The 27,141-nt window shown below is 39.8% G+C and overlaps 1 long non-coding RNA gene across 1 annotated transcript in view; it reads left to right on the forward strand.

Annotated features, from left to right (window-relative positions):
- The first annotated feature begins 318 nt into the window (after positions 1 to 318).
- The window catches only part of LOC134294048 (uncharacterized), a 39,690-nt gene continuing 12,867 nt past the window's right edge, over positions 319 to 27,141 (forward strand). Inside the window, exon 1 of the long non-coding RNA XR_010001032.1 lies at positions 319 to 1,572. This is a non-coding gene — a long non-coding RNA (uncharacterized LOC134294048). The remainder of the gene's footprint in view (positions 1,573 to 27,141) is intronic.

The following is a 27,141-nucleotide window of genomic DNA, read 5'->3' on the forward strand; positions in this document are numbered from 1 at the left end:
GGAGACAACGTTGCTAAAAGGTTCGGGTTCCTGTCTGAGCTCTCAAGTTCATGATTCAAGTTTCCTGTGTTTGCCTATGTTCCTGGAAAGGTTTACCTTGGATAAAGTTCCTGTTTCGATGCTCATGGGTTTATGCCTGTGATTTTGACTCCCTTAACTTCATGTACTTTGCCATTTTTGGACTGCTACTCTTTTGTCTATAGACTCCTGCTATTTTGTAGTTTCTTTTCCACTGCTCTTTTGGGAAATGACCTTCTTCCCCTTTGTACATGTTCTTCTTAATAAATTGCTGTAGTTGGTACTACTTGACTCTGGTGTTGGGTGAAAAGGTATCTCAAGGCTGGAGTGCACCAGTGTAAAACTGCATTCATTCTACAGCGTAAATGAAACCCATGCTCCTTTCGTTGTCAGCACCTTGTAAATTCATACACTCCCAATGGTTGCTTGCCCTCTCTCTCCAAGTCTCTCTGATCTCATCTGTGACTCCAGAAACCAAAACTCACCACTTCTCATACCAATAGACCCACCTTTGGATAAACATTGGAAACGGGCACAATTTATAAAGCACTGCACCTTTTAATGAACTTGTCAAATCATCAGGAAACAAACATTGGGGAAAGCAGTATATTTTTTGGCAAACAATCTGTGCTGCTTGAACAGTCAATAGTTAGAGTTATAATGAACCGCAGGTTGAGTTATGCTTGCAGTGGATCTTTGCAATAGTTTTGAATAATGATCAAACTCAGAAAACCCAAGTCTGATTAATGCCTATGGGTACAGAGCCATTTGTTAAGCCTTGGTCTTTGAATTTGATGTTATTTGTAGCAAATGGATGAGGGTGAAGGAGATATGTTCTTGTAGTCTCAATGATCTTTGGGGGGAAAAGGAACAACTGATCGTTCAACAGCTTTGTGTGTGTAAACCTGGGCTTCTGCTAATTTAAAAATAACACTCCACGTTTTAGACAAAAGCTTTCATTATGAAGCTGTGTTCTGAAAACTTCTCTGTGGCTAGAAGTTGGCATGATTTTTATTTACATACAGGCTTGGTTCATGTTCATGTGTTTATGGGCTGGGGCTGCATTTAGTTCCAATGGGTTTGCTTCCCATCGAGGAGATGGATTCACACAATAGTGGCAGGCTGAGAGCTGTTAATCTGAGGTTAAGTGTAATTGTTTTTTCACCACAACGCAGATACTTTGACAGGAGCAAAGCCAAAGAAATATTGAAACAGCCGTTGCTTGGTACTGAATGCCAAAATGACTTGCCATTAAAAAATAGACTATGACCAAGTCCTGAGTTTTAAATGGTACAACTTTGGTGTTGAATGAATTCTGCTATTTTATATGCATGGCAGGGCTCTTTTATATTGTCTTTATTTGTTTTCTGCTTCTCCGGAAACAGGAACATTAGGCACTTAACTCAAATTGCAAGACACTACCTAACCTTAGGACAAACTTCCTAACAGAAAGAGTTGTTCCACAGCTGAATAGGATGCGTTAGATTGTGATGGGTTTTCCTTCTTTCTAGGTGTCCAGTTTTGGTCCTTCAAGAACAGCCTTAACACACTGTGGTAAGTAAATGAAAACTGCTTTACTTCAGCAAACATAAAGTATAGCACAGTAAATGGAATAATGCAAAAAGAAACAAGGAAGTCATAGGGCAAGAACAGTCTCAAGGTAAACTCCCAAATCAGACAGTAGTCTTACTTCATACACAGAAACAGCAATAAATCCAGATGCAGACTTGAAGCAGGCACAAGGAGAGTGAAGTGAAGGCATTAGAGTCAGTTTGTTACCAGCAAGAGCTGGCTGCACCTGCTTCTGCTTTATAGCCCTGAGTCCTCTCACAGCCGCTAGGGCAGTTCCTAATTCCTCAGCTGCATTTCTGGAAGCTATTCTAGCTGAACGACATCTCTGGTCTGTTTCCTTTTGCCTCTCGTGAAAAGTTGGTACTTGCAAAGTCTCCTCCTCAGATTCCAACTCACCCTCAGATTCATGAACACTTTCCTGCTCCCCTTCATCTTCTGAAGAAGAGGAATCCCTAACACTAGTCTTTTAAATCTAAACACCTCTCTTTAGCCTTTTTCTCCTCTCCCTTTTTGGGGATCAAAATGGTGGTTATTCTGTACAAAAATTGATGCCCTCCTTGATTATTTTCATGGAATAGGCAATAGGGTTGTGCTTTCGGGATAAACCTTGATCCATTTCATTTCCCAGATTTCAGTGGGGTCCCTGATGCATTTTTTGGGAACCTCTCGAAATCAGGAGGGCAGGTGCCTGTTTTTGCTCTGGGGTGCTGAAAGATCTGTTGTGTATTTGTTACACCCCAAGGCTGCGAGGGCACCTTAAAACCCACACTGGAGTCAGGATCATAAGCAAAGCAGTTTATTGAAGATTATATATATACAAGCGACTAAGTTATAAGTCAGTTGAGTAAATAGTCCATAAAGTAATGTCTCTTATGGTTTAGATATGAGTTCAATAAAGTCTTTTAATTGGAATCCACAAACGGAACTCGTTAGTTCCAGCGAACCATCAAAGTGGCCCACAAACACCATCCAAATAGGAACAACCCAAAGTTAACAGGAACATGAACAAGGCACCGTGAAGCCATAAACTGTAACCCACCTGGAAAGCAGGAACTCGGGAAGCAAGGGTTCTGGAGGTACAAGGCGAGGTATACTTGAGAGTCACTAGGCACGAACTCGGCTTGAAAGTCTGGAAACAAGGCATGGGAGCAAGGCAAGGAACAAGGTTCTGAAACACAGACTCCTCTTCCAAGGATTGCAAAGTTGACACCACACCCAGAGAAGGGAGCGAAACACTTTTAAGGGAACTCCAAGACTACAAGTCAATGAGAACTGATACATGCCAAAATTCACATGGGAAAGTTAGTCATTAGTGCACCTGAGAGCCAAGCGCTTACTTCGTCTCACTCCCTCTCTTTACCTCCTTTCCATTGCAAAAGATTTTCTCCGATTAAAAACTGCATCCTTCCTAGCGTCAACAACATCTGGCAAAAGCAACCTTGAGGAAGGATCGGAATACTCCCCAATTAGTGGATCCTCAGGCACCACAACTTCAGGCACCTGCAAAGGCATTGGGTTTTGATCTAAGTCCGGAATGGCCCCTAAATCCGAATCAGATGCTGAATCCACTTCCAACTCCTGACGGTGGAGATACAACACTATTATTGGGGGGGGGGGGGGGGGAGCCAGATCGTGTTGAGCTGATTTTTGTACGAGGAGGGACCTTCCCATTACGTGCTCCCGAAGGTAACGAAAGTAACAAAAGAACAGATGAAACCAAGGAAGACGGTTCCACACACAACTCTAATAGGCAATAGAAAACAGGATGCAAATATTTTCATGAGCAGGATTATGAGCAGCACTTGGAAGAAGTAGCTTTTTGTGTCAAGTACTCTTAAATCTAAGTGGTAATTTCAGGGCTGGATGTAAAATATTATTTGTATTATTATCATTACTTACTCAGGTATTTTGCAGCACTTTAACGAGACCCACTAGCATTTGACACTCATTTTATCATTTCTATCCAGAGTGGTACACTAAAAAAAAAGAGCATGAATTTGCATTCACAAGTAGTTAATTCTGCTATTACAGCCCATTACTATGCGATTAGTAGGCATGTACATATTTCCCTATTTTGTTCTTGCTGGCAAGAGTGATTTTTAAATATATACATATTTTCTGCTATCTCAAAGAGATCAGGAGAATTTTCATTGCTTTTTACAGGACAACATTTCAATGTTTTTTGCCAAAAAAACAACAACAACAAAAACACACACACAAGTTTGTGTTTTCTGGGGGAAATGGCATTTTGTGCAAGATATGATATCTTTAATATGCAAATATTCCTTTTGGTGCAAAGATCCAAATTTTTACAGAGCAGAGAAAGTGAGTGAGTGAGTGAGAAAGGGGAGTTTTGTACAATTCACAGTATAAAATATTGTTGTTTATTTTGTCAATGTTGTTCGGGCCTTTGCCCCATGTAAGCCGCCCCGAGTCCCCACAGGGAGATGGTGGCGGGGTATAAATAAAGTTTTATTTTATTATTATTATAACTCAAGGAAGATAAGATAGTGTGTATAAGAAAGAGGGAGCTTGGAAAAGTTACCTTTTTGATTACAGCTGTTAGGATCTCCCAAGATTACTGTCAGTGGCTGTCAGGACCCAGGCTGCAGAGCACCAATAACCATGCGCAGAGACCAGAATCTATCTAATATCTTTATTAAAGGAATATATAAAGTCAATAAAAACAAGTGAAGAATATAGTTCAGAAGTAGACCTTTCAGGAAAGGTCAAATATAGTCCAGGAAAACAATGTCCAATATGAGATATTAAAGTCCAAAGTTGTAATCCACTTCACCGAAACACACACTATTTGACAAGCAATAGTGTGGGGAACTGTCCATAGTCTTTGAGGCTTAAGGTAAATCCGAAGGAAACTGGAAAACAAGGCTTGAATCAGAGAAGCAAGGTCCGTGGTTTAAAACACAAGGCAAGGCAAGACTTGAAACTTGGCAAGATCAAACTTGAAACAAGGCAAACATGAATCAAAAACTGAGTCCATAGAAGTCCATGGTACAAGGCTGGGCTGGAAACTTGATCCGGGATCTGGGAACTGGAGTACGAAGTCCACACACGATCTCACTCCTCAAGCCGACGAATTGACTCCGCAAGGATTCCTTTGCGAGCAAACACCTATATAGGATCTTGTTTTCCCGTCAAGGAACACTTTCTCTGGGGAACAAGAAACGAAACCTATACTGTGTCCAGATGCATGACTCCTTAAAGTTTCCCAAGGGAAGCAGACTTAATCAGCTAATTGTCTGGCAGCTATCCTGGCGCTCCTGCGAGTTGCCTCTCGAGCGCCTCTATCTTGATTATAATAATCCCGGTGAGAAAATGGGGGAGATTTCTGCTCAAGGCTTGTTTGGCTGACTTCTTGTGGGCAAACATCTTGCAGGTGCAAGGGCTCCAATTCTGGCTGAAACGGTGGGAAACCCAAGTTTTCCTCTTCATCTGCCTCAATAGTACCAGGAACGGGACTACATGGCCCATGAGTCATCACAGTGGCTGGGCAAGATGAGGGATCGTAGAACCTGTAGTCCTCCAAAGTAATATTTAGTCCTTAAGAGCACTTGGCCAGACATGTGCACCCACCCACTTTCCACCCTTGATCCTTGCTTGAAATTATATACAGGAGGCAGTGAAAAGGGAGAAAAAGAATGAGTACGAAGATTGCTAGGTACAGAGCACTTAGCTTAATAGAGCAGTTTTGGGGTTGAATAAGAATTCTCTTTGTATCAGCTTGAAAACACACACAGACATGCACAATAGTTGCAATTTTCCCTACACCATAAAGGAGAGCCTCTTTGTCTTTGACACGCTTGCATTAGAAGGAAACAAAACATCCAAGTGGGAGGGTATCCGAGCATGAGGTCAAAACGATTGTTGATGGTGCCTCCTCACCTGGGGGTTGGTGAAGCATTTAATACCATGTCACTGGCAGCACTGTCAAGCCTCCAGAAAATGGTCAAGAGAAGCGCATGATAGATTTGTTGCTGCACCTTAGCACCGAGGCACCCGTTCACGCAACACCACACTAGAGGCCAGTAGTCCAGTAATCAAAAGTTTATTGAGAAAAGAATATAAAAAGGGGAAAAGGTCAATTCCAAAAGTCAGGATATAGCATGCAATATAGCAGCATCATCTAGCACCTTAACTGGTACGATATCCTTTCCATAAATCAAGAATTTGCCAAACTTACGATGACGGAATGCAAAGACACAAAACACCACGATGAACAGCCGTCTCCTCTCAAGAAGTTGATCAATCTCAACAAGAACATGTTTTACAACAAATCAACAGAAAAAGCAGTTCAATACATGGTAATGTTATGTAGGAATTACTATACAGTGTTCCCTCACTTATCGCTGGGGTTAGGTTCCAGGACCACCCGCAATAAGTGAAAATCCGCGAAGGAGAGACACTATATTTATTTTAATATTTATACATTATTTTAGTAGTTATACACTATTTTAAGTCTTTATCAACCAATCGTGTGTTGATAAATTGCCTCCTTCTCCTCCCGTTGCTTCTTGGGCTCCTTTTCTCTCCCTTCAGCTTCTCCTTCGTCCCTTCCTTAGGCTGTAAATCGTCTTTTTTAATGATTTATAATAGTCTTTTAGAGTTTATTGAAAAACCGCGATACAGCGAATCTGCGGAAAGTGAACTGCGAAGTAGTGAGGGAACACTGTATTTGAGAATTTAGCACCAAACATTGAACTGGGATATAGGGCAGTGTGGACTCAGATAACCCAGTTCAAAGCAGATATTGTGGGTTATTCTGCCTTGATATTCTGGGTTATATGGCTGTGTGGAAGAGCCATGAGGGTCCTTCCACACAGCCATATAACTCAGAATATCAAGGCAGATAATTAAAAGGCCACCCAAAAGGGAATCTGGCCCCGGTATAAAAAAAAAACTCTAAAATCAGGAGAGTAAATAAAGAACAACACTCTGAAAACAGGGGAAATCCAGACAGGAAACAATCAGGGCCAGCTAACACCTCCCAACCAAGGATGCCCCCAGGGAGGAAGCAGCCAGGCTTTGAATCTGCAAGTCAACACAAATGACCTACTCTATATACCAGGGGTCCTCAAACTTTTAAAGCAGAGGGCCAGACCACAATCCTTCAGAATGTGGAGGGGCTGAATTATCATTTGGGGGGGGGGGACGAGCAAATTCCTATGCATACTGCACATGTCTTATTTGTAGTGCAAAACAACAACAACAATGAAAGTACAATACAATATTTAAAAATGAAAACAATTGTAACCAACATAAACCTATCAGGATTTCAATGGGAAGTGTGGGCCTGCTTCTGGCCAATGAGATAGTCAAGTTAATTAGGATTGTTGTTGTGTGCCTTCAAGTCATTTCAGACTTTGGGCGAGCCTAAGTCTAAAATTATTTATTTATTCATTTACTACATTTATTTATTACATTTATATCCCGCCCTTCTCATCCCGAAGGGGACTCAGAGCAGCTGTATGTACATACAATATATTATATTATTAGCATAGCACAATATTAGCATTATATATTACTATATTGAACTATACTGTAATATTATATGTAATATATATCATATAATTAATATTATTATATGGTATTAGTATTATATTGTATAACATATTATTATCAATATTACAGTATATGTATATACAATATATTATATTATTTAAAATGATATAAAAATATTATATTATAAAACTGAGGGCGGGGGCCAGGTAAATGACCTTGGAGGGCCGCATCCGGCCCCCGGGCCTTAGTTTGGGGACCCCTGCTATATACAATTGAAAATAAACCAGTTCAGTAAACAATATGTCTGGCAAATTAGTTATACTGTTTAAATTCACAGTAATAACAAACAACATCAAATGGATTGTCCAATATACATTGAAATGCAGTCGGCGTTGTGTATTTTAATGCCTGTGAATTTACTGTGAAATTAAAGAGTATAACTAATTTGCCAGACATATTGTTTACTGAACTGGTTTATTTTTAATTGTATATAGAGTAGGTCGTTTGTGTGAGTTGACTCAGGAACTCATTTAGATTGTACTTTCCAAAACTTTGAATCTGCATTTCCATTCAATGCTAATCAAGCTGGCCAATTGCAACATTCACACTAGCCTCAAACAGACAAGAGCTCTTTCTCCCACCCTGCGCCCCTTTGAGGATAGTGCCACAGGCAATTGCCTAAATTGCCTCGCGGTTGAACCGCCCCTGACCATACATAACATATTTCATAACATTAGATATTTCATGACAGATTGTCTTCAAGGGCAGCTCCACGTAGAGAGCATTGCAATAATCCAATCTAGAGGTAACCAACGCATGGACCACCGTGAGGTGACACAAAATGCGAAACGAGCCATCATCATCATCATCACCACATTCTTCTTGAATTCACTTGCCAAATCCTTTGTGCGCTCACAAGCAGGATCCAGTGACCATCACTGACTTGCTGCCATTTCGATCATCCATCAAGTAGTTGATGTGATTGCCTGGGGATAAGAATGGAAAGTACGAGATGGCACCTTTGCTTATATTCGCATGTATTCCAAACAGGTACAGAAAGTGCGAGTGGAGATATATATATATATACTAGCTGTGCCCAGCCATGCGTTGCTGTGGCGAAGTATGGTGGTATGGGAAATAAAGTATTGAGGAATTGGTGGTAGTTAAGGTAAAGGGTCCCCTGGGCTGAGTGGGTTGCTAGGAGACCAAGTGAGTGGAGCTTAGCCTTCTAACTGGCAGCAATTGGATAAAAACAATTATTCCTCTCCCTCTAATTAGGACTTTATTTTTCTTTTCTTTTTGTTGTATCAACCTAGAGGCATGGATGAGGGGTTGTGATGTCAATTTTCGAGGTTGTGGGGTGTTTACTTTTGTTGTTTTGTCCATTGCCGTGATGCAATCACTCTTATATATATATATATATATATATATACAGTAGAGTCTCACTTATCCAACATAAACGGGCCAGCAGAACGTTGGATAAGCGAATATGTTGGATAATAAGGAGAGATTAAGGAGAAGCCTATTAAACATCAAATTAGGTTATAATTTTACAAATTAAGCACCAAAACATCATGTTATACAACAAATTTGACAGAAAAAGTAGTTCAATACGCCGTAATGCTACGTAGTAATTACTGTATTTACGAATTTAGCACCAAAATATCACGATGTATTGAAAACATTGACTACAAAATTGCGTTGGATAATCCAGAACGTTGGATAAGTGAGTGTTGGATAAGTGAGATTCTACTGTATCTCCAGTTCAGGTCCAATTTACACCAGAAGTCTAAACAGAGTTTCCACCTAGTGAGAAGCTTCCAAATGTTGCAGCTCTCGTTTCAAGCAAGTCCTTTCATTTGCACCTGTTCATGAAGCACAAGATCAGGTTGTAAATCTGTAAAAAATCCGATTATTCTTACTCTCACTCAAGTAATTCCCCTTCCATGAAACACCCTTGGAACCCAGGCATCACTTCCTCAGATTTCTAGTTATCAATAGCAAGATAGCTTAATAAGATATCAATACGGGATTGGGTTTAGTCACCCCAAACATGCCTTTTTGATAGGAAAAAGGAAAGATGTTGACAGTTTGACAATACGCAAACGAACAGGCTCGGGCGGTTTAAAGACAAAAAAAAAATACTTTTTCTTCATGTTTCCCTCAATAGTTTTGGAGAGAAAGCTCCCAGCATGATTCGACTTGGTCACAGAAATGGAATTGTGTGTGTTTATTTGATATTCGAATCTAAAGAGAACAGACGCCGGAGCTTCTCGATGTGCTATTATTGGAAAGACCGTAACATAGCTCTGCATTGAAGGGTTTTGGCTTCGGCAAATGACCTCAGAAGGCAAATGGGCGTGGAGACTGACCTGAGCATGAAGGCTCACTTCTCTATTGTTGCTGTTATTAAAAATAGAAGGCCCGGCTGTCTACAAAAGCGGTTTGATGCTTGACTCTTCCCCCTTTTGTGTAATGTATTGCAGTGAAGGATTGGAAATGGAAGAACTTTGTGTGAGGAGGCTTCGGTTGACATGGGCAAATGGTCCCATTAGGAGAACCTTCTTGGCCTGTTAGGCCAACTTCCTTAGCTTATTCCTTCCAGCAGCATTTGTGATGGCATCTGATGCTAAAAGTTTGTCTTTACAGGGGTCAAATGTGTACAGTCTTGGCACATGACTACCTATCGTCATAGAATCATAGATTATAGGGTTGGAAGAGACCTCGTGGGCCATCCAGTCCAACCCCATTCTGCCGGGAAGCAGGAAATTGCATTCAAAGTGTTGGGAATCATCCTGGACTACTCAAGTCTAGATGTAGTTAGATAGATGATAGAGTTAGATTGAGGAAATCCTTTCCCTGTTTCCAAAGCATGCCTAGACAGGCTTTACTGTGTTTCACTCTCTCCTGTTTACGTCACATCCCTTACTTTGAAGTTAGTAGAAATGTGAATCTCTAGGGCAGGGGTCCCCAAACTTTTTAAGCAGAGGGCCGGTCCACTATCCTTCAGACTGTTGAGGGGCCGAATTATCATTTGAAAAAAAAAATACAAACAAATTCCTATGCATACTGCACATGTCTTATTTGTAGTGCAACAACAACAACGAAAGAACAATACAAATACAATATTTAAAAATGAAAACAATTTTAACCAACATAAACCTATTAGGATTTCAATGGAAAGTGTGGGCCTGCTACTAGCCAATGAGATAGTCAAGTTAATTAGGATTGTTGTTGTTGTGTGCCTTCAAGTCATGTCAGACTTTGGCCGAGCCTAAGTCTAAAATTATTTATTTATTTACTGCATTTATTTACTACATTTATATCCCACCCTTCTCACCCTGAAGGGGACTCAAAGCAGCTGTATGTACATACAATATATTATATTATTAGCATAGCACATTATTAGCATTATATATTACTATATTGAACTATACCACTATGCTATTATATAATATGTAATATATAACATATAATTAATATTATTATATGGCATTACTATTAGTATTATATTATATAACATAAGATTATTATCAATATTATATGTATATACAATATATTATATTAGACGGGAGAGCAATGAGTCACTGACCAGGAGGTCATAAGTTCGAGGCCCGCTCGGAGCTATGTTGTTCGTCTTTGTCCTGTGTTAAAAAGGCATTGAATGTTTGCCTAATATGTGTAATGTGATCCGCCCTGAGTCCCCTTCGGAGTGAGAAGGGCGGAATATAAATGATGTAAATAAATAAATAAATAAATATAAAAATCTTATATTCTAAAACTGAGGGCGGGGGGCAGGTAAATGACCTTGGAGGGCCGCATCCGGCCCCCGGGCCTTAGTTTGGGGACCCCTGCCTCAGAGGAAAGCAGTGAAAAAACAAGCTCTTTCTTAATGCATTTACTGTCTATTATGTCTACATTAACATTGGGTTGTTGTGTCTTTTCTGGGCTGTCTGGCCTTGTTCCAGAAGCATTCTCTCATGACGTTTCACCCACATCTATGGCAGGCATCCTCAGAGGTTGTGAGGTATATTAGAAAAACTAAGCAAGGAAGGTTTATATACTTTATCTGTGGAAGGTCCAGGGTGGGGGAAAGAACTCTTGTCTGTTGGAGGCCAGTGTGAATGTTGTAATTAATCACCTTGATTAGCATTAAATGGCCTTGCAAGCTTCACGTCCTGGCCTGGGGGGAATCCTTTGTTCAGAGTCGTTAGCTGCCCCTGATTGATGCATGACTGGAACTTTTCTGTTTTCAGAGTGTTGTTCCTTATTTACTGTTCTGATTTTGGAGTTTCTTTAAATACTGGTAGCCAGATTTTGTTCATTTTCATGGTTTACTCCTTTCTGTTGAAATTTTCCATGTGCTTGTGGATTTCAATGGCTTCTCTGTTGTGCCTTTGCATTGTTAATCTCAACGATATAGCCACAGGGTTCACCCCCATTTCAAGGTGCTCTCCCATGATCTTATAGCACTTTTAACTACCTCTTGTTTACAAAACCCACTCAGCGCACCTTTGCCCAGTTTATTTTTATGATTTTAGTGCTGTGTTAGAACTTGTGTTTTACTAATGTTGTTATTTTACTTTTATGTTAATTTTAATTTTATCTGTGCGTGGTTTCTGTTATTTGATGTTGTTTTATGTTTGTTATTGTATTTGCCTGGGCTTTGGCCCCACGTAAACCGCCCCGAGTCCCCCCGAGGAGATGGAGGCGGGGTATACAAATAAAATTATTATTTATTATTATTACTAGCCTGACATGGTAGTTTCTGGAATAGTCAAGCATTTCTGTGTTCTCAAATAATATATAGTCAAGCATTTCTGTGTTCTTAAATAATATATAGTCAAGCATTTCTGTGTTCTTAAATAATATATAGTCAAGCATTTCTGTGTTCTCAAATAATATATAGTCAAGCATTTCTGTGTTCTCAAATAATATATAGTCAAGCATTTCTGTGTTCTCAAATAATATATAGTCAAGCATTTCTGTGTTCTCAAATAATATATAGTCAAGCATTTCTGTGTTCTCAAATAATATATAGTCAAGCATTTCTGTGTTCTTAAATAATATATAGTCAAGCATTTCTGTGTTCTTAAATAATATATAGTCAAGCATTTCTGTGTTCTCAAATAATATATAGTCAAGCATTTCTGTGTTCTCAAATAATATATAGTCAAGCATTTCTGTGTTCTCAAATAATATATAGTCAAGCATTTCTGTGTTCTTAAATAATATATAGTCAAGCATTTCTGTGTTCTTAAATAATATATAGTCAAGCATTTCTGTGTTCTTAAATAATATATAGTCAAGCATTTCTGTGTTCTCAAATAATATATAGTCAAGCATTTCTGTGTTCTCAAATAATATATAGTCAAGCATTTCTGTGTTCTTAAATAATATGCTCCATCCAGGTTGGTTCATCAAGTGCTCTGTTACGGCTGACTTCTTTGGTTGAGTTAGTCTGCAGTGCCTTCCATGTTCCTTGACTCGAGTTTGTGTGCTTCGTTTGGTGGGCGAAACGTCAGGAGAGAATGCTTCTGGAACATGGCCATACAGCTGGGAAAACACACAACAACCCTGTGATTCTGGCCATGGAAGCCTTCGACCATACATGAACATTAATGAGAAAAGAAACCCCATATTTATTTTAATTAACTCTATTTCAGGCTAGTTGGCTAATTATCCGTATCTCCAGCAGGTGGAAATCTTCTCCCAGCTTTTCTTCCGTCCTTCCAGATCCTTGATGTTGTTCTCTCTCTGTGTGTACAAATGGAAGACTGAGTTTTCCAAATTCTTTGTGTCTTCTAATTTTGGCAGACCTTCTAAAACTACCACTACATGGCGATGTTTTGGTGTTAAATTCGTAAATACAGTCATTACTACATAGCATTACTGTGTATTGAACTGCTTTTTCTGTCAATTTGTTTTGGTGCTTAATTTGCAAAATCGTAACATAATTTGATCTTTAATAGGCTTTTCCTTAATCCCTCCTTATTATCCAACATTTCCGCTTATCCAACGTTCTGCCGGCCCGTTTATGTTGGATAAGTGAGACTCTACTGTATTTCCCTATTTTGTTCTTGCTGGCAAGAGTGATTTTTAAATATATACCTTATATACTCGAGTATAAGCCGAGGCATCTAATTTTCCCACAAAAAAAACCAAAAACTGGGAAAACATTGACTCAAGTATAAGCCGAGGGTGGTAAATTTCAGAAATAAAAACAGATACAGTAGAGTCTCACTTATCCAACATAAACGGGCCGGCAGAACGTTGGATAAGCAAATATGTTGGATAATAAGGAGAGATTAAGGAGAAGCCTATTAAACATCAAATTAGGTTATGATTTTACAAATTAAGCACCAAAACATCATGTTAGACAACAAATTTGACAGAAAAAGTAGTTCAATAGGCAGTAATGCTACGTAGTAATTACTGTATTTATGAATTTAGCACCAAAAAATCATGATATATTGAAAACATTGACTACAAAAATGCGTTGGATAATCCAGAACGTTGGATAAGCGAATGTTGGATAAGTGAGACTCTACTGTACCAATAAAATTACATTAATTGAGGCATCAGTAGGTTAAATGTTTTTGAATATTTACATCAAGCTCTAATTTAAGATAAGACTGTCCAACTCTGATCCAGTCATGATTCTCATCTTCTTCAATGTAAATGTGCTTATGTATTCTTTTAATAATAATAGAATAAAATAATACATGCAATAATAATAATAATGATAATAGTAATAATAATAAATACAGGAAAATAATACATGTAGTAATAAATAAATAATAAATATAATAATATCAGTGTGAAATAATAAATGATTAATAATAATGAAAAATAGAGTAAAACAAATGTAATACAGTAGAGTCTCACTTATGTAACACTCGCTTATCCAACGTTCTGGATTATCCAATACATTTTTGTAGTCAATGTTTTCAATACGTCGTGATATTTTGGTGCTAAATTCATAAATACAGTAATTACGACATAGCATTACTGCTTATTTAACTACTTTTTCTGTCAAATTTGTTGTATAACATGATGTTTTGGTGCTTAATTTTTAAAATCATAACCCAATTTGATGTTTAATAGGCTTTTCCCTAATGCCTCCTTATTATCCAACATATTCGCTTATCCAACATTCTGCCGGCCCGTTTATGTTGGATAAGTGAGACTCTACTGTAGTAGCAACAATAATAGAGAAAAATAATAAATGTCTGTTTTTGTGCTTAATTTGTAAAATCGTAACATAATTTGACGTTTAATAGGCTTTTTCCTTAATCCCTCCTTATTATCCAACATGTTCGCTTATCCAATGTTCTGCTGGCCCGTTTATGTTGGATAAGCGGGACTCTACTGTAAATTGAATGGGGATGGGGTAGCCAAAAATGGAACCAAAAACGGCACAGTTTTTTGACAAGTTGCACACCGCTAAGGCTTAACTTGTTAAGGCCACAGAGGCCATAATATTTAGGGCTGGAATCTTTCATGCAGACTGAATTACAGCACGACACCTTTTAAATATTGATTTCCAATATGTCTTTTTTTCTGAAAGCCCACATGCTTCTTTTTTATTTATTATTTATTTCCTCATATTTATAAACCCCTCATCGCTGGAGATCTCAGAGTGATGTACAGCAACAATAACACATACAGTATGAAACAATACAAAGGGAACAAGACAACAGCGTTTTGCATTATTCATCAAGCAGATGCTAAGGCTGAAACAGCAGTGGGAGGGTTTGCAAACAGAGGGAGATTTCCAACTTTCCTTCTGAAAGTAACAAAGCTTGGAGTGAGTTCGGTATTGGCTTTGGAATGTCAAGGAGACTCATTAATTTTCTTGCCCTAAATAAGAGCCTGTTTCTCAACATCTCAACTACAATGAAATTCAAAGTGCTTTTTTGGTGAGTGAGAAATCGTTCGGTTTTTTTCTTTCTTTCCAAACTCCAACATTTCTGCCCAGGGAACTTGTCCATTTTGCACAGAAAACAAATGTGGTTTTTCGTTTGCATTACCGTATATATTTGAGTATAAGCCGACCCGAATGTAAACCAAGGCATCTAATTTTACCACAAAAAACCTGGGGAAACATTGACTCCAGTATAAGCCGAGGGTGGTAAATTTCAGAAATAAAAATAGATACCAATAAAATTACATTAAATGAGGCATCAGTAGGTTAAATGTTTTTGAATATTTACATAAAGCTCAAATTTAAGATAAGACTGTTCAACTCTCATCCAATCATGATTCTCATCTTCTTCAATGTAAATGCCCTTATGTATCCTTTTAATAATAATAGAGTAAAATAATACATGTAATAATAATAATAATAATACAGGAAAATAATACAAGTAATAATAAATACAGGAAAATAATAAATGCAATAATAATAATAAGATCAGAGTGAAATAATAAATGTATTATTAATAATAATAAAAATAGAGTAAAATAAACGTAACAGTAGCAGCAATAATAGAGAAAAATAATAAATGTAATAATACCAATAATAATAGAGAAAAATAATAAATGTACCTTATATTCTCGAGTATAAGCTGACCCAAATATAAGCCAACCAGGACCCTCACCCGAGTATAAGCCGAGGGGGGCTTTTTCAGTCTTTAAAAAGGGCTGAAAAACTAGACTTATACTCGAGTATATACAGTAATTATTTTCTGGCTGAAAAAGTCTTAAAGTACGAAGTCAGTGAAAAAGAAACCCTGGCCATCCCTGTGCAATGGGAGGAAAACATTTGAAACTATTTGTTCTTTGAGAATGAGAAAGCAAAGTAAAACCTCAATATCAGACGGAAGAGTATGTCCAAGAGCTACTCCTATAAATAATCACTGATTCTGGCTGTAGATACAAACTATTTACAGACCCACCAAGAAAATCCAACAAATGCTACAGGAAACAATCAGGGCCAGCTAACACCTCCCAACAAAGGATTCCCCCAGGCAGGGAGCAGCCAGGCTTTGAAGCTGCAAGGATATTCAGTGCAAACAAGTTGGTCAATTGCAACATTCACCCTTGCCTCCAACAGACAAGAGTTCTTTCTCCCACCCTGGCCTTTCCACAGATATATAAACCCCACTTGCCTGGTTTCCAACAGACATTATCATATATTGAACTGCTTTTTCTGTTGATTTGTTGTGAAACATGATGTTTTGGTGAATAATTTGTAAAATCATAATGTAATTTGGTGTTTACTAGGCTTTTCCTTAATCCCTCCTTATTATCCAACATTTTCGCTTATTATTCAGTGATTGGTTTGAGGGGGTGGGGGCCAAAATTCTGTTTGCTTACACTTGAAAATTACCTAGGGCCGGCCCTGTGTGCTGTTCTCCGTGTTCAACCTAAAAAAAAGAAGTGAAATTCTGAGTAGATGTGATTCTTCAAGATTTGTGGTGAACCGTGCGTCGCAAACACTAATCAAGTTGGAACCTTGCTGTAAAAGTTAATTTGTTGAATAAATTATATGGAAGAAAATGTTTCCATTAGAAATGGGGAAAAGACAGAAATGATTTGTTAAGCAAATTACTTGCTCCAAATAACTGATTTGGCTCTACTCCTGATGAATTGATCTCATGTACTGGATATAATAAGGCTTTATTTAATAGCGAGGGCCTGTGTGGAGTAAAAGTTTGAGAATTGGACTAGGACCCTAGTCCTAGTCCACAAATCCATATCTCGAACGGTATCGGTCAAGAACAGTAGTTTTTGAACTTGAAATAAGAGTTGCATTGAAGCATTTCTGAAGGAAGAGGTGCTACATGTAATCAAATAACGAGGGTTATCCAGGAAATGGATTACGTTTTGGAATTAAAAGTGAACAAAGTGTAGGAGAAAACATTTACCATATGCAGTTGAAAGCCACACCCAAATACCACTTCTCGACATAGTCGCCATTCAAATCTAGGCACTTATCATAGCGAGGAATGAGCTTGGCAACTCCTTCCCCACAAAACTCTGCTGCTTGCGTCATCAAAAAGTATAGGAGAAAACATTTACCATATGCAGTTGAAATCCACACCCAAATACCACTTCTCAACATAGTCGCCATTCAAATCTAGGCACTTATCATAGCGAGGAATGAGCTTGGCAACTCCTTCCCCACAAAACTCTGCCGCTTGCATCCTCAAAAAGTATAGGAGAAAACATTTACCATATGCAGTTGAAATCCACACCCAAATACCACTTCTCAACATAGTCACCATTCAAATCTAGGCACTTATCATAGCGATGAATGAGCTTGGCAACTCCTTCCCCACAAAACTCTGCTGCTTGCATCCTCAAAAAGCAGAGTTTCTCAAGTTTCAGAATGTTTCACTCATCTATAAATTTTTGGGGAATTTTCAAAGTTTTTATAAAACAGCATTTTAAAAAAGACTACAAGAGCTATCTCCTTGAATTTTCTATACAATGACACAAGATAACAACGGATCATTTCCTCCAACTTTTGGAAATATTCATCCATCTACTAATTTTTGAGTGCGTATTAGACGCATGTAATATGGTAAATACAATTGACTTCTATCATTTCAGCAGTATTTCCATGGAACATAATTATTTCATGAGCTTGGCAACTCTTTCCCCACAAAACTCTGCCACTTGCGTCCTTGAGGCAGTGTTTTGGCGACGATGCGCAGCTGCGGAAAGGGGTGACCGGCTGGTTCTGAGTCCCGTCAGGGAGATAGAGCGGAATGTAATTAAATTATATCTGGTTACCCAGATCCAGGATTATATCCAAATTACAATCCCAGATGAAACAATAATCCATTGAAATTATGTTCTTTGTCTGGTTTGTTGCCTTTTTTGGGGGAAAGCAGCAAAAAACAAACAAAAAAGCTGCTGCTTTCCTTGGGTCACGGCTGTCAAGAAGGTGGTCAGAATGTTTTGGTTTTCAATGTGAAGTCATTGGGTACAAATCTCCACACAAATCCCACGAAGGGCAAGGAAATGGAGCAAGATGCCTGTTAAAAATTACCCAGACTTTCTCTGTTGGCTGAAACGGTTATCAAGAGGCATCTAAAACAAGGTGAAATTTGTCATTTTCCTGGACTACAACCAGGGATAACTAATTAGTAAGAGAAGTTTTACCCGACGGGCTTCAAAACGAGTCTTTAGGTCAGAGCCAATGCTAATGGGAGAAATACGGTTATTAAGTTTCCAGCGTGCTTTCAGAAGAAGCGTTTTTGTAACCTTTTTCAGGCAAAAAGAGAGAAAAGGTTGTCAGATGGAATATTACCATGTTAGATGCTCCCAAGCTCTTTCCTGATTGAAATTCAGTTAACAGAATCTGCTGAATATTTAACAAATTTGCATTGCATATTCCTTCTCGGTCTCTTGGCTGATTCATTAAGTCAAAGAAAGTGGGAGCCCTTGAGAAATGTTGGCATGAAAACCGAATTGAAGATAAGTATTGACACTTTGACTATCCCACTCCCCACAGCTCTGTGAAATCTGGCACGAACTGCTGGACATTGGAGATTTGCTTCATGGAAGATGGAGAATTTGAGATGGCAACGTGACTTAGTTTGTGGCTACCAAAGCATCCTAAGGCTCAGCACAAAAGGTTCATTGCCAGAAGGTATGCCCGATCGATGGAAAAAAATGTTTCAATTCTCGTTTCTAAAGTAGGGGGTGCTGGTGCTTCGATATAGAAAGTATTTCCAAATTTTTCACCCAAAAATTTCAGATATTTCCAAAAATTCGTAATGATTCTAAATGTTTCTAAAATGGCGGACGTGCATGCGCAATCGCCAAAAAAAAAAAAAAAAAGGAAACCGGGGGGACTTTTACAGGGCTCTCCCGCCCTCATTTCTTGAGCTATCCTCATCAAATTTGGTACAGTGGGAGATCACATTCAACACTCTTTGCTCAACAAAGAGTTGAGCAGAATGTTTCCTGTCTCCTATGATTTTTGGCGAATTTTCATAACTTTTTATAATACACTATTTTTCAATATTTGAAGAAACCTGTTCCTGGTTTGAAAGTCTTATTTCCTGTTCAATTGGGTTCTTATCACTGTGAAAGTCCCTCTTCTACTTGTGTAGACTTTAACAAAACATTAAGACACATTTAGAGAATGGGCCAACGATGGTTCAAATTACATTGCTGGTTGCGCCCAGGGACAACGTCTCGGAACTCGATTAAAAAAGCGAGAACAATCCGAAATAATTCCGATATAAGAATCAAAACAATTTTTTGGATAACTCTAATTGCCAGATATGGCTGGTAGGAAATGTTAGGCAGCTCTATCAAGACAAACTCTGGCTCCGTTTGAACTCCTGCACCACAGAGAAAGGCAAAATGCAAACGGAAAATATCTTCTCAACAAGACACAAGACACAAAGGTGTGGTTGCTAGAGGTGTGCATAATTTCATTTTTAGTTCATATTTTGGATCAAATTTGTTGAATTCGTCACACCCCAAGCCTGAAGCCACCTATGACCATAGCATCACATAAGAGTCCAGAGTAACGGCAAACAGTTTACTGCAAAAACATACAAAAGATATATAGCAAAAAGCAGGGGCAAGGAAATAAGGTGTAGAATCCAAAAAGTCAGCAATTAATTGTCTCTGATAAAAGCAAAACGGTCCAAGGATAGTCCCAAAATACACTACTTTAACTGCCATAGCTCCATGCTATGGAATCATGGTACAGTATTTGTTTGTACTGTTTCTGCTACAATTGCCGCTACCAGGCCCGGCCCAACATGGCACGCTGGCCACGCCCCCGCGTTGGGCACCACCTTCCCAGGGGCGCTATTGAGCCCCTGGGAGGCGGGGCCACACCTGGCGGAGGTGGGGCCGTGTGACGCGGAGGCGTGGCCAGGTCTGGCCCCGCCTCCCGCGAGGTGCGCCATGGCGCAGCCAGGCCAGGGCGCACCCCGCGGGAGGCGGGACCGGCCACGCCTCCCACGGTGCACGCCCACTGCAGCGGGAGTCCTTTCAGGCTGCGGCCTGGAAGAACTCCTGCCGCAGCTTGGCTGCGCCAGGGCGCGCCCCGTGGGAGGCGGGGCCACGTCTGGCCCCGCCTCCCGCTCCGCGCACCCTGGCCCCGCCTCCCACGCCGCCCGTGCCGCGGGAGGCGTGGCCGCCCGGCGTGGGAGGCGGGGTTAGGGCACGGGAGGCGGGGCCAGTCCTGGCCACGCCTCCTGCGGTGCAGGGGAGGGGGTGCAAAAAAAATATTTGCGTACCCCTTTGAATTTCCTCGGGCCAGTCCTGGCCGCTACTGCCGCTTTCACTCCTCCTCCTCCTCCTATTTGTATCCCACTTTTATATCTGTGAATGAGATACAAAATGGCTCACAACAATTTTTAAAAATACAATGTAGTTTCTTGTGGTGCAAGAACTCTTCTTTTAAGAAGCATAGATAATATAATAAAACTAGATATTTCCAGAACCCTATAGCATTGAGCCATGGCAGTCAATGGAATATCAAAATGTGGTGGCTTTCCAGTGTAAATGTAGCCTCTGTTGTATCGATGTCTAGCTGTCTGCACACTTACAAGCCTAACATCCCATCACAGGTGTCTTGCTTGCAACCTGCATTGTCAGCTTTACCTCCGTGTCCCTTTTCTTTGTGTTCATTTGTCAATAACCATCCTGCCTACAAGGGTTGCATTGATTATATATCATGCTTCCTTTGTGACCTAAATGTGGCTTCAACTTATTCACTCACATGGTGCCAAGATCTGCCACTTTATCCAACCTTGACTTGGCGTTCATTGAGGCTACCTTCCTTGAAAACCACTGGGAATCTTCTCAACCTGGCACAGAGCTTAGCTTTACAGATACAGTAGAGTCTCACTTATCCAAGCCTCTGGATTATCCAAGCCATTTTTGTAGTCAATGTTTTCAATATATCGTGATATTTTGGTGCTAAATTCGTAAATATAGTAATTACAACATAACATTACTGCGTATTGAACTACTTTTTCTGTCAAATTTGTTGTAAAACTTGATGTTTTGGTGCTTAATTTGTAAAATCATAACCTAATTTGATGTTTAATAGGCTTTTCCTTAATCCCTCCTTATTATCCAAGTTATTTGCTTATCCAAGCTTCTGCCGGCCCGTTTAGCGTGGATAAGTGAGACTCTACTATATATATATATCAGTACAGTATTGGCAGCTAAGTTTGTGTTGGACTCAAACATTTATTATTATGCCACTTCTGTGGTCTGCTGGGCATCTACACCTGGATCTTTTGGTGCATCTACATTGTCGAATTAATGCAGTTCAATGGGATTTAAATCACAGTGGCTCATGGAATCATGGCAGTTGTAATTTTGCAAGGTCTTTAGCCTTTTCTTGTAAAGAGAACTGGTGTTCCATCAAACTACAACTCCCAGGAGTCTAATACATTGAGCCATAATAGTAAAAGTGGTGCTAAACCACATTCATTCGACAGTGTGGATGCACTCCTGGGTGTTGCACTAGAGCTCTGAAGCCTCTTTTCACTACAAACCACACTGTGCAGATAATCCAATGTAAGAGTTTATTAAAAGCAAAGTATAATGAAAGCTGAATCTATGAAAAGTAAGCAAATATAAAAAAGGAATCACAGTTCCCCGGGTTATGTCCATAAAAGCCAAAAGTCCCAAAAATCCTTTCAGAGAAAGTCTCTAATAGGCATGTCCGATCAATGAAAAAAAATTATTTCAATTCTCGTTTCTAAAGTAGGGGGCGCTGATTTTTTCCGATTTTTTCACCCAAATATTTGGTATATTTCCGAAAATTCGTAATGATTCTAAATGTTTCTAAAATGGTGGACGCGCATGCGCAATCGCTACACACCGGGCTTGTATGGCAAACGTTAGCCCCCACCTTTGTGTCCATCGTGGAAGCTTCTATTGGCTGGGGAGCGGCAGCCATGTTAGGCTGCACTAAGCTCCCATTCAAGGTAGGTTGCAGAAACAATTTAAAAAAATATTTTAAAAATATATTAAAAAACATTTTCGGGGGCGGGGCGGGGAAATTAACAAATCATTAAGAGACAATTAGAGAATGGGCCAACAATGGTTCGAATTACATTGCTGGTTGCGCTCTGAGACAATGTCTCGGAATGCGTATCAAATAGCGAGAACAATCCGAATAATTCTGATATACGATTCAAAACGATTTTTTGGACATGTCTAGTCTCTAAGATAGTTCCAGCGAGATATGCAAGAACAAGGTACATCAATCTAAGGCAGGCAAAACTATGCCTCGCAAAATCCAAACACAGACACAGCTTGACGCTTGATTACATGAATTTCATGGCTCTGTCTGAAAGGTCTGTACTTGAACACAGCGTTGCTCTCACAATTATTGTATCAACATGAATCACTTTTAAAAGGCAAAAACCTCTCCCATGAGATCCTTCTTTTGCACCTGCTCTCCTTATCTCTGAACCGCTTGGAGAAGCGAGTCTTTACTTAACTGCCGGCTCTGTTGTCTTTACTCTAATCTCTCCGACTTTGACAATCATTCATCTTTCCCAGTTTCCTCAGACTGCACTTCTGGTCGTTTCCTATGGGAATGACCTTCATCATTCTCTTGAAAACTACCAGGAGTCCAAAACATTGCTGCCAGAAGATGCCAAAACATTTATTTCTGGGCCATCTGAATCTCTCCCAGCATTCCCAGAATCTGACACAACACCAGGGTGCTCCAGCCACTGAGTTGAGGATTATGGGACCATGGATGGTGGCCATGCTATGGGACTTGTTACCGCTTACAAATAACTTTTTCCAACTCTGTCTGGACAATCTGGTAATGCAAACAGGAGCCTTCCACATGCAAAAAACTCTCTTCCTGGTTTTAGAGGTATTTCTGCAAGAAAAATTCTTATCATACGCTGCATCTACATGCAGTGTAGAGGGGATTCGGTTTGATATTAGTCCAACTGCCATGGCCGAATATTGTGGAATCCTGGGATTTGTAGTTTGGTGAGACACCAGAACTTTTTATTTATTTATTTATTTGCAGTACAGTAGAGTCTCGCTTATCCAACGTTCTGGATTATCCAACACATTTTTGTAGTCAATGTTTTCAATATATCCTGATATTTTGGTGCTAAATTCATAAATACTGTAATTACTACATAGCATTACTGCGTATTGAACTACTTTTTCTGCCAAATTTGTTGTATAACATGGTGCTTTGGTGCTTCATTTGTAAAATCATAACCTAATTTGATGTTTAATAGGCTTTTCCTTAATGCCTCCTTATTATCCAACATATTTGCTTATCCAACATTCTGCTGGCCCGTTTATGTTGGATAAGTGAGACTCTACTGTATTTATATTCTGCCCTTCTTTCTCACCCCGAAGGGGACTCAGGGCAGATTACAATGAACACATATATGGCAAACATTCAATGCCAACAGACAAACAACATATATAGACAGACACAGAGGCATTTAACATTTTTTTCCAGCTTCACGATTCCGGCAATTTGGCAATTTGGCAATGAAGGCTAAAGGCTTTGCCAAACTACGAGTCCCAGGATTCCATAGTCATGGCAGTTAAAGTGGTGTCAAAATGCATTCATTCTACTTTGTAAACGCACCCATGGACGTTCCCATTTTATTTGTGCTTCCATGCATGTTTAAGATGAAGAAGCATTCATATGATATATCTCTTGCCTTTTCTTTACTCCTTTCCATTTTAATTGGCCTCTTTTAGAAAGAGGGAAAAAAGTATATACATCAAGACAGAGATTAATTCTGTCCGCACCTTGAGATCAAATTTAGTATGTATGGCCTTATTTTCCCCGGGAAAGTGGATCTCGGCATTGCAGACGTACATTAAAATGCAACAGAGCTTCCCTTGGGCTCAGGTCCCAGTCTAAATCCACACAGCTGTGAATAATCCACCATTTCTTTTTCATTCTTGTGCTTTTCGTAAAGTAAAGAGTGAAATATCAGCAAGCATAATTAGAGATGAAATACCTTTTAAGGTGAGGATATGGATGAGCTTTTTAATACATTGGCATAAACAATGTGCTCACCAGAGAGACCATTATATCAGGCAGGGTTGTGATGCACCATTTGGAAACGAAAGCAGTGTGTTTGTGTGTTTAGGGCTGAAATGCTGGTCTTAAAATGAGACCAGCAATCTCAGGAATTTTTTTCTTTATTTATTTACAGTATTTATATTCCGCCCTTATTTCTCACCCCGAAGGGGACTCAGAGCGGATTACAATGAACACATATATGGCAAATATTCAATGCCAACAGACAAACAACATACATTAGACAGACTCAGAGGCATTTTTTAACATTTTTCCAGCTTCACGATTCCGGCCACAGGGGGAGCTGTTGCTTCACCGTCCAGTAGTGGCTGTACTTCCTCATTCCTTTCCTCGTGTTTTGCTGGCAGTTTTATGGTGTTGTAAATTAGCCTCCCCGCATAAAGCGTCCCTAAATTTCCCTAATTGACAGATGCAACTGTCTTTCGGGACTGCATAGGTCAACAGCAAACCGGGGCTATTAATGGTCGGAGGCTTAACCCGACCCGGGCTTCGAACTCATGACCTCTCGGTCAGTAGTGATTTATAGCAGCTGGTTACTAGCCAGCTGCGCCACAGCCCGGCCCCAATGTCAGCTTTCCTTAATGGAACCTCACATGGAAGACACACAAAAGCTATTTTGCTCCAGGAACCAGCAAACAATCGTAGTTCTCAAGGCCAACACATCGGAGGTTGAGGAATGGGGAGGACACAACTCTCCTCCTGTAAATTTACAGAACCTTCCCACTGTCCCAATGTACCAGGGTTTAATGAAAAGTAATGCCTCCACTTGGGTTTGGATGGGAATCTTTTTATAAATCAGACACAGAAATAATCCTTAGAATGTGCTCTTTAACGACCACTATTCACTTTTCTACATCATCACTAGACAATTGGATACATTTCTGAACAAGTTTTCTGAAACGGTCACGGAAGAAGCTGTGGCGCAGCTGGCTAGTAACCAGCTGCAATAAATCACTACTGACTGAGAGGTCATGAGTTCGAAGCCCGGGTCGGGTTAAGCCCCCGACAATTAAATAGCCCGGCTTGCGGTTGACCTATGCAGCCCCGAAAGACAGTTGCATCTGTCAATTAGGGAAATTTAGGTACGCTTTATGCGGGAGGCTAATTTAACTAATTTACAACATCATAAAACTGCCAGCAAAACACGAGGAAAGGAATGAGGAAGTACAGCCACTAGTGGACAGTGAAGCAACAGCTCCCCCTGTGGCCAGAATCGTGAAGCTGGAAAAAATGTTAAATGCCTCTGTGTCTGTCTATATATGTTGTTTGTCTGTTGGCATTGAATGTTTGCCATATATGTGTTCATTGCAATCCGTCCTGAGTCCCCTTCAGGGTGAGAAGGGCGGAATATAAATACTGTAAATAAATAAAATAAAGAAGTCAACACTCTGTTTCCGCAACCAGCGTCTCACAGGACCCATCGTGCACAGATCTTCCGATAGGCAAGCAAAGCAATCATGTGACCCACACGTTCTTGTGAAATGCCAATGATGCTTGAAATTTCTCTCTGAGTTATACGACAATCGTCCTGAATCAATCTGTCCACCTTTTGCTTGTGAAACCCGGTGGTTGCAGTCACAGGATGTCCAACTCTTTGTTTGTCATGCAAGTCAGATGTTCCCACCTCAACATCTTTAAACTTACTCGCCCAATGACGCACAGGACTCACATCAACACAATCACAATAAACAGCTTGCATTCTCTGATGAATCTCCTTTGGAGTGACACCTTCTGCCAATATCGGAATTTTAAGAGTACCTTTTCAACCCGTGTTTTTCAGCCGATTATGCACTTCAGCACACATATTTGGCAAGTGTCCTGGTTTCCCTCGGATTTTAGGGCCTGTGTAGAAGAGACCAGAGATGCATCTTTTCTTTAACATCTCTGTGTGCTGATACTAGCTGAAACTTAGCTTTGAATATACATGAAATATATTTGAATGGTTTTAACTGTGAATCTTTTAATACTGTTATATTTTGTTTTAATATTGGTATATTTGTATATTTTAAATGCTGTGCTAACGTTTTTATGTTAAGCTCATTTGAGTCCCTTTCAGGTGAGCTAAGCGGGGTATAAATAAATATAATAATGATAATAATGATAATAACAATAATGGATTGTTGATGTTGCAATCCCAGGTCACGGTAGAATTGACGAGAAGCAACTGGAAAAGCTTACACGATACAATGATATCAAGATCGAACTGCTAAGACTCTGGCACACGCCATTCAAGGTGGTCCCAGTGGTGATCGGCAAACTGGGTGCAGTGCCTCAAGACCTTGGCCTGCACTTAAACACAATCAGTGCTAACAAAATTACCATCTGTCAGCTGCAAAAGACCATCCTACTCGGATCTGCACACATTTTTTGCCGATACATCACATAGTCCTAGACACTTAGGAAGGGTCCAACGTGTGATTCAATACAAAAGTCAGCATAGTGAATCTTGTCTGCTCTAATCTTGTTGTGTATCAAATAATAATAATAGCTGGTACTACTGAATTTGAAGCTAAAACTGTAGTAATGGTCTGTTTAAAGAGGCAGGAAGTCCATCTGTCAAGAGGGCTTGGATTGTGTCTTCCTTCCTGATGGAAGGGGGTTGGACTGGGTGGTTCTTGGGGTCTCTTCCAACTTTATATTGTTAGTATGTTTTGGTGTTAGAGTGTGAAATGTTAAATCAAATTGTATGCTGTTGGATTGTGCATCTGTGTTCTGGCTTGCAGGGCCAATAGGTCAAGACTTCTGTTTCAACTGCGGCAGACGGAACATTCATCATCAACTGTGGAATGTGGGATGTGCCTGCAAGCACTGATTAGAGCTTGGTGAATGGAAGTGCCATGTTTTTCCCTTGCTGGGGAACATGTGCCCGGAGAGAGATGGTGTTTGGAGTTGTATATAGTCTTGTAAATAAAGCCTAGTACCTCTGGGATCAGCAGTAAATCTACAACTGAGGTGTCATTTCCCAGTGCTACTTTTGCCGGCAGCTTAAGTGG

This window comes from Anolis carolinensis, unplaced genomic scaffold (genome assembly GCF_035594765.1).
Source record: "Anolis carolinensis isolate JA03-04 unplaced genomic scaffold, rAnoCar3.1.pri scaffold_12, whole genome shotgun sequence".
NCBI lineage: Eukaryota > Metazoa > Chordata > Lepidosauria > Squamata > Dactyloidae > Anolis > Anolis carolinensis.